The 8558-nt window shown below is 46.0% G+C and overlaps 1 protein-coding gene across 1 annotated transcript in view; it reads right to left on the bottom strand.

Annotated features, from left to right (window-relative positions):
* Positions 1-8558, bottom strand: part of gli3 (GLI family zinc finger 3) — an 83874-nt gene that overhangs the window by 74311 nt on the left and 1005 nt on the right. The gene's annotated exons all lie outside the window — the stretch shown is intronic.

Genomic DNA, 8558 nt, shown 5'->3' with positions numbered 1-8558 from the left:
GGGAGAGTACGCTCAATACAAAGTGCATGCCTTTAATGAGGTGGCTGTGCTGGTCTTAAAATAACAGAGAAACGAATCACACTTGTAAAAAAACAGTGATTAAATATGTCTGTTTTCATCAGCATGGTCGATTTCCCATTATTCAGAGCTTTTTTATTATCTAATGCTGAAACGCTTGGTTGATAAGTTGAATCAATTAGTCGTTTATCAAGAAAAATGCAAAGCATTTGCTGTTCCAGCTCCTAAAGGGAAAATTGCCTATTTTTCTCTGTTTTATGTAATTGTAAACTGGACATCTGTGGGTTTTGGAAACTTCAAGTGGGCACTTTTCCCTAGTTTCTGACATTTTATACACTAAATTATTTACTAATTAATGGAAACAGATTAACTGATGATGTAAGCAGTCAGCTGTTGCAGCTCAATATTTTCTTCTTCCTGCAGTTACTGAAGTTCACATCGATCTTCGTTGTGCAAGTAGTGCTTTCATGTGAAACCACAGCACTGAATGGGTTCACTGGCCCTGTGTGCAGGTCTGTAAGTGGAGCATACAAGTTATGAGTCCCATCCACGTGACCCCTGGGTCCGTGCTGCAGGATTGGCGGCAGGCGAGAGTGTGTTCTATAGTAGTATGGAGTATATGGCAGCGGAGGTATGAGATCAAAGACAGCTGAAGCTCAGAGGGAGTCCCGGAGACTTCTAGCTCCCTGACGGCTCTCCCAACGGCAGCGTCGGGAGACAACTCTCTCCCTTCACTTTCATATCAGCCACAGAGCCCCCCCATCCCTCTGCGTCGGCTCCACACACACACACACACACACACACACACATGCACGCACGCACAGGAAGTCTCAGAGGATTTGCCAGTGCTGCAAAACCTGTACCACACCTACAGCAACACTCCAAAACACACACACACACACACACACACACACACACATGCTGTTGCTCATCAGAAACACGCAGCTGAGTTTTTTGGGGGGATTTTGAAAGGCTGAGTTGGGAAGAAACTCACTCACTCTCCCAGTAGAAACGACTCACGCAACTCAAATACCGAGACGATAGCACGCCACACAGCGCTGAAATAAGATGCCATAAACCTCACAGCGCTGCCGAGTGTTTGACAAAAAACTTCCCATAAACTCCAAAGAGCACAGTCACAAAATGGCCCCCTAAAAACAAGACCGTCATTAGACAGGCGGCCCCCCTCAGGCCCGCCGACTCGATCGCGAGGGAGCCAAACATCTGGGTGTATTTACTCGTTTCAGCTGTTTGCAACCCCGCCTCGAATAAATCTGGGAGCTGTAACACCATCGCTTAGGACAGCTACCAAACAAACATGCTCAACGCTTGCCGGCTCACTCATTCACTCCTCTCCGCACGCTCGAGCATCCCAACCGGAGTCGGGCCCCCGCTAACGCAGGCAAATACATTTGCGGAGGAGGAGGAGGCCTTAATTGGAGCGTTTGACGGGAGCCTGGGGTTAATTGGGAAGCATGGAGAGCAGCTGGCTCCACGGTGGAAGTTGAGACAGGGATAATAAGTTCACCCTTTGCAGGAGAGACGGTTAGTGATGAATCAGATCAGAGGAACAGTGTACAGTGTAATCACCCTCACATCTCCCCTCCTCCACCCCTGCTCCCCTGACAAGCAGAGACAACCTGGCTCCCAGCTACGCAATCTGGCACCTATCACACAGGACTGGCAGTCGGAGGGAAGAGATCACCCGGCGACGGTTCACACACAGCTAATCACTCACACACACAATAATTCTTACCTCTAGGACACGGAACCCAGTTTATCAGTTCGCCGGTCGATGTATGTAAATCTCTCCAACAATGTGTGTACTAATGGCTTATTACCCCGCGTTAGCTGGTTTGCATTGATCTCTACGCCAGAGGGAGATAAGGGAAACTAGAGCAGTTCACCGCGCGTATGCACCGAGCAGGACTATAATCACATCCCAGCTTGTTTCAATAAAAGCAACATTAGCATAAACCATCTCAAACACACTAAAACCTTCACCCGGCTCGGTCCGTGCAAGAAAAAGGGGGGGAAAAAAACTTTCCTGGATTATAGGGTAATCAGGGCCATATGGGATGGGTCGGTATAACTTTGTGTGTCTCTGTGAAGTGTATAGATTGTCTCCACAGATTATGACTTTCTAAATGAGAACACTATTTTTCCAGAGGAGCAGATCTTTAGCCAGTATATATAGAGAGAGAGAGAGAGAGAGAGAGAGAGAGAAAAGAAAGTGAGTCTCTCAGGAAACTAGTGGCTGCAAAGGGTTTTGATATAACACCAAACTCAGTTCCTTGTGCTGGGAGGCTGGCTGAGGGAAGCCCAGGTAGAGTCATAGGCAGTAATGGGAGGAGACAGCGACTTAGAGCGCCACACAAAACCAGGCTTTATAAATAATTCCAAAAGCTAACAGGATCTCTTGTATGTGTGAATCTGTGAAATACATTCACACATGAATGCACACACGCGCACACACACACACACACACACCCTGCCACCAGGGGGAATAGGTTATTCACACTCCTCCACTGGGGCAGTTGTGAGTCTGACCTGCCCGGATTGGTAAATTTAGGTGAGTATCTTTCTTGCATAGATGATGCAAAAGCAAGTCCTGAAAATAAAAAAAGGTCCATTTCAGCAACACACACACGCATTGACACACTCACTCACTCATAATGCAGGGCAGCAAAGCACACCAGAGACCTGTCTTGTAAATCTCTTTGTGAAAGCAGCTTTGGGGGGTAGACAGGGGCTTACGTACTGAGCCCTGAGGTAGAGCTACAGACTCCACTCCCTCTAACCCCCCCATGGTTTTTCTCCCTCTCCCACACACATACTCTGCGCTCTCCTCCTCACTTTCCGGCTACCCCACATTTCCTCCTCTGCCCTTCTCTCACCTTATCCTTCGCTCCCTCCCTCCCTCCGTTCTTCCCTCTCCCCTCTCTCCTCCCCTCTGTCCCAGCCCGGGCTCCAGAGCGCTGGTCCTTAGCCCCGCGGGCTCCCGTGGTGTTGCGGTGACTAATGTCCTGCCTTGGCTCAGACAATGAGTTTGAGACTGAGCCGGGAAAGTGTTGAGGAGGGAAAAAGACTCCAGCACCTTTGACAAATGGAACCCTTCGCACTCCCGTGCCCACTGAGGGAGGCTTTACAATGTCGCGCTCCACGCTCCACGTCCTCCGAGGGACGGCTGCAACCCGCAAAGCCGCATCTGGGGGAATATAATGAATTCTTTGGGAAGTCTAACCTGGCTTTCTTCATGAATAAGATATATTTCCAAAGCATGTCGACCCCTCTTAATAAAAACACAAGTCTGGCAGGAATAGCCAAAGCCGTTTTAGGGCCCCATGTACACGTTAATATTTCTGTTTCTCTATAAATTTTCTCGGGGCCCACTTCTTTCCAGGCCTGTCACTGCAAGGCCGGCCCTACATTTTCCCTGCAAGGTGGAGGAGCCATGATGACAAACTGTCATGAAAACCGGCTGGAGTCCCTCTCTTTCAAGGAACTCAAACTCTTGGATGCTCCCTCCTCTTCCTCATGCACCCTACCCCCCATGCAACCCTGAAAGGAACTGGGCTTTGTCTGAGGAGCAAAGGAGAGAGGAATACCCCCGCCCCTTCAACCCAACCTCCCCTCCCCGAACCCTGTTCCTCACTCCCTGCGGAGTATTGTTAAAACACAGCCCCCTCTCTTTTTTCCGAAGCCCGGGCTCTTAAAACAGCGTGCTTTGCATGAGAAAAAACGATTAGTCTTCAAATGCTCCGCTGTCAAAAGGAGGGCTCTTTCAGGTTGGGGCAGAAATTTGCTCAGATAGTAGAGTTCCCCCTTTTGTTTTTCCAAGATGAGGCATTATTAGAGCCAGGGTCTGTTAGCATTCATTGCTGAGAAGAACACACTAGAGGGGTTTATACGGTATGCCCCCCTCCACACACACACACACCCACACACACACACACACACACACTCCCTTTCCAACTTGCCCCAACGGAAATGAAGGAGCAGAGTGGGGGAAGAGGTACTCATCTAAACATGTTTGGAGAGGAGAGAGAATGTCCGGGCATGTGCTTCTTTCAGGTATTAACCTTGGGATTTACATTTGACATTCAAACAATAGACCCCCTCATTGACCTCCGCTCCAGGATGCAGCAATACTCAGGGATAACTCCACTGAAAGACAACTAAGCAGCATGGGATTGCAAACACATGGGGTGCACATTGTGAGCATTATTGCATGACAATGCATATCTTAATTACTGATGTGAGGGCAGGAGTTTTGTTTTGAAAAAATGCACAGAAAAGCGTTTTTCAGTTCAGATAATTTGCACGGAGAGTGTACGTACTGGTGTATCTCGGTGCAGACAGAGCCTGACTCATGGCTTCACACATCAAGAGGCAGGGGTAAGTGACAGATCATTGTTCACAGCAAGCGGCCAGTTCATCTGTCCCCCAATCAGCGCCGCGGCCAAGGAAAGCACAGACCCCCTCACGGATGCCACAACCGGCTCCCGTCAAAGCTGACACAATGCCACATGTGCAATAACAGCCCCCGGCCCCGGGACACGCTGTGTCTTTAGGAGCTCAACTTTACGCGCAGCCCATGAGCAAATGGGCCCCAAAAACCAAAGCACTTCACCTCTTGCTGCCATACTTCACACCGCAGACTTAAAGACGTTTTTACGGCGGCTACAGCAAACAGAGGAGGGGATGAGCGGCGCCCCCATGCAGGCGTGACTTGTCCCGTTTCTCCTCAAGTGTGTGAGAAAGAAAACACGGCCGCTTGCTGGCACACTCTGCATTCTCGCACACAAACCGGCGTATTTGCAGTAAAAATTGACCACGACCCACAACAGGGCTTATGTTAAGCAGTCAAACACGACTTAATCGATCGTTAATTCAACTCACTTGATGCAAATTTGCTTTACTGTTTTCCCTCTTTTTTTATGGCCGTTTTGGATGCCTCGCTCTGGGAGAGCAGTTGACCAGACTAATTGTCAGGTCCAGTTGGAGTTTCCAACAGGCCAGAGCCATGGAAAACAATCCAGCCTTCTCCCAGCCCTCTGCTCAGGCAACTTGAGCTCCCACTTTTTTTTCCTCCCATTTCGTATTTCTTCAGACAAATGAAAAAAAAAAGAAAAAAGTTGCTTCCACAAGGGAGGGGGAAAGAAAAACAAGACTAAATAAATTCTAAACACGCATGTGTATGAGCGAGGGAAGAAGAACCGGAGGAAGAGAAAGAGAAGTGTGAATGAGCAGCAGATTACATGTACATGCATGCACTTTTGAGTGCGGCGGGGTGTATGAATGTGTCAGTATGCTGTTTGCAAAAGCCCCAAGTGCATTAAGATTCCTGGATGTGTGCAATATACATATCTAAAATTACTGTGCGATATCTCGAGTCTCACGCCCTCTTCATCACCACTTTCCCCACATCCTACGTACGCCTTATCCAAAGACATCACCCGGCTTGAAAGGTGCCTTTAGCAGGCTCCTTGAAGCGGGGAGTGGGGGTCCCGCTCTGGGACAATGATGGTGGAGGGGAGCCGGGGGAGCAGGAACACATAGCATATTAAATCTGCTGGCGGAGCTGGGTCGTCCGCGCGGAGAGCCAGAGAGCCAGATCTGAGGCATGCCCTGAAGGGATGGCTGGGCCTGGGGATTAGGAGGCCAAGGAGAAGCCCTTGCGAGCCCGAAGACCCCTTCTTGTCTCTGCTCGCACGCAAATGCATCCAGACATTTTGACGCTTTTCAGGTTTGCCATCTCAGCCCAACTTTTCATAGCACTCCTTGCAAACCGCACCAGCGAACACACACGCGCACACAGACACACACACACACACATTTCCACCCGCTCTCATGCACAGCCTTTTTTTCTTTTCTTTTCCTCAATCACTACCTCTGTCTGACTTGTCCTCTTTCTTTCCCCACTGTGTCTGTTTCATTTGATGTCAACATATCAAAGTACTAAATCATCAAAGTCCATCTACTCAACTACGCGGGTTACATGCAAGGGAAGCAACAGCTAATCATATTATACAGGGAATTACTCCAAACTTCCACTTATTTCTGTGTGTTTTAAAACTTATTTACACCTCTTTTGCGGTTCCTGTAACACACACCTGCAGAAAAACCTGCAGGGCAAGCGAGCTAACACTAAAAATAAACTACAGTCCTCATTATCTTGAAGAAAAAACAACTTCCTCACATTACCCTCGTTTTAACAAAACATCTGCCACCTCTTTGAGGGCTTCATGTCGCAGAATTAGCACAACAACACACCTCATTAGGGCCTCTTGCATACAAACCTGATAACAGGTATTATTCCTGCGGGGTGTAAAAAGGGCGGAGGACAGAACCTGCTTTAAGCTGTGAATGCAAGGCCCTTAAAAAGAGGAGAGGGCTCAAAAAGCTAATAGCATGTCATCTCCCTACATTAACACGACAGCCCCTTATTCTGCCAGGTCACCAGGTCACGGGTGAGCCAGGCCTGCGTCGCTATGCATAACTTTACTTTAAGGAGTGATTCAAGTTGAGATAAAACAATGTGCTGCGGCCGCTATCTGACGGACTGACTCACGCGGAGGGAAGCGAGATCCTCGCGCGCGGAGCTGGAGGAAGCAGAGAGCGGCTCTATGATGCATCTCTGCTGGCTACAGTAGGCGAGTGGCTCTGAGTTGTGCATCTCATTCCAGCAGATTAGCATCTTAAACACTGCTGCATTCATCACCGCTGCTGCATCATAATGAGACAACGTCCTGTCTTTTCTTTTTTTTGGTAAAGGTGCACCTGTTTGAAATCAGTACCCCCCCCCCCCCCCTCCCCCTCTGGTAGTTTCCTTGAGGTGAAATGTAATAGTACAAAAACATTTTCTGTTCTTCTACAATATTCATAAATATTAGTAATAGCATTGTTCTTTTTTTTCCTTAATATGAAGCTGTTTTATGTTTTATTATATATCACATTCTAAAGACGGATATTAAACATGGTTGTGTTTAAAGTTAAATCCTAAAACGTCACAGATTTCTCTTTCATCAGTCGGTCACTGAGTTTTGATTTAATTACATTTAATTTAAGGCTCGTGGAAAATGTATCATATCTTGTATTTTTATACAAATAAAATGAGATGCCGTCCTAATTCTTTGGCCTCAAATAAAAATGATATAGAGACAATCATATGGTATTTTTAATGATCAGTTTTATTTCAAAATTATTAATAATCCACAAAGAGCCAAACATATAGGGGAGAAATGTACAGCCCTGTTTGTTTTATCGCAATAAAGAAAATTGCAATAACAAATTATTCTCATGATGTCATTTTAAAATATAAAATATTAAGCTTAAAATCTCAGGCCTGAAGCGTCTGTTCATTCTTTTCATTGCTAACTGAGCAGAATCATTGGCATGACAGTGATTCACTTCCTACTTGTAGGCCTATGTGAAATGTTATTTTATTATCATAAATAAAATAAGGGACATATCAAGTGACAGCTCATGTGACAGTTCCTTTTTTATTTTATTAGACAAATGTAACCAAGACCTCTGCTCAAAGCCAAATCTACAGCCAAGATGAATGATGGAAGAGCCTCGTAAAAATAGCTAAAAGGAGATTTTTATCTGTGTGAACTTGTGCTGTTAAACATCTTATTAGGTGTGTTCCCTCACTGCTCCGTCTCAAGGCGGCCAGACCTCCGTTAATAATTTGCCAAGTGTCAAAAGAAAAAGAAGGAGGATTTGAGCTGCACCGCATGGCTGAGCACTTCGGACCCTCGTCGTCTGTATGAAACCCGAGAGCAGACAAGCAGATAAAATGTGGAACAGCTGGCGAGGACAGGAGGGAAAGTTTCAAACAAATATCCGCACATGTGGAGGCTCGGGGGCTCGCAAACCTTTTCATGTCCCAGACCCCCAAAAATGAATACAGACTTCTGTTTGATAGACTTCATTTTTTTCACCCTGAACAAGCCCATGTGAGAGTTTGTTATTTTAGTGTTGATTTTGTTTTTAAATGAAGGGCTGTCTCTGAATGGTACAAACCTGTGATTGTATTAGTCCTTCTTGTCCATTCTTAATTGTGATAAATCCAGAGAATTCTAATAAACTAAATCATAGTGACTTCACACCATTTCTAATTTAGCTCGGGGCCCCATAAAACTCCCCACATGGACACCTGCAGGGCCACAGACCCCCCTGCAATGGGCTTAAATTTCTCTGCGCACATGCCTTCAAACACGCTACAATGTTTCCTTCCACATTTGTCTTTTTATTGTTTAAAGTGAAGCACATAATAATTTATAATTATTTCTCAGTGTTTGGATTATGTTTGCAGATACTGACACTTAAATAAAATGAAAGAGCACATTTCACCTCAGTGACACATTGCAAATTTCACTCAAAAATGTCAGCTCAATGCAAAACTGAATGAGTTGTTAGAATAAACTTTGTTTTTTTGCAGTGCAAATATTTCCTGTTTGTATCAAAAAAAGGTCTCAACTTGACTTTTCAGTTTTGAAAAAACTAAAAAAAACTAGTGATGAAGAAATGTG

This window comes from Anarrhichthys ocellatus, unplaced genomic scaffold, assembly GCF_004355925.1.
Source record: "Anarrhichthys ocellatus isolate YVR2014 unplaced genomic scaffold, GSC_Weel_1.0 scaffold10, whole genome shotgun sequence".
NCBI classification, from domain to species: Eukaryota; Metazoa; Chordata; class Actinopteri; order Perciformes; family Anarhichadidae; genus Anarrhichthys; species Anarrhichthys ocellatus.
This window is presented reverse-complemented; position numbering and strand designations above follow the sequence as displayed.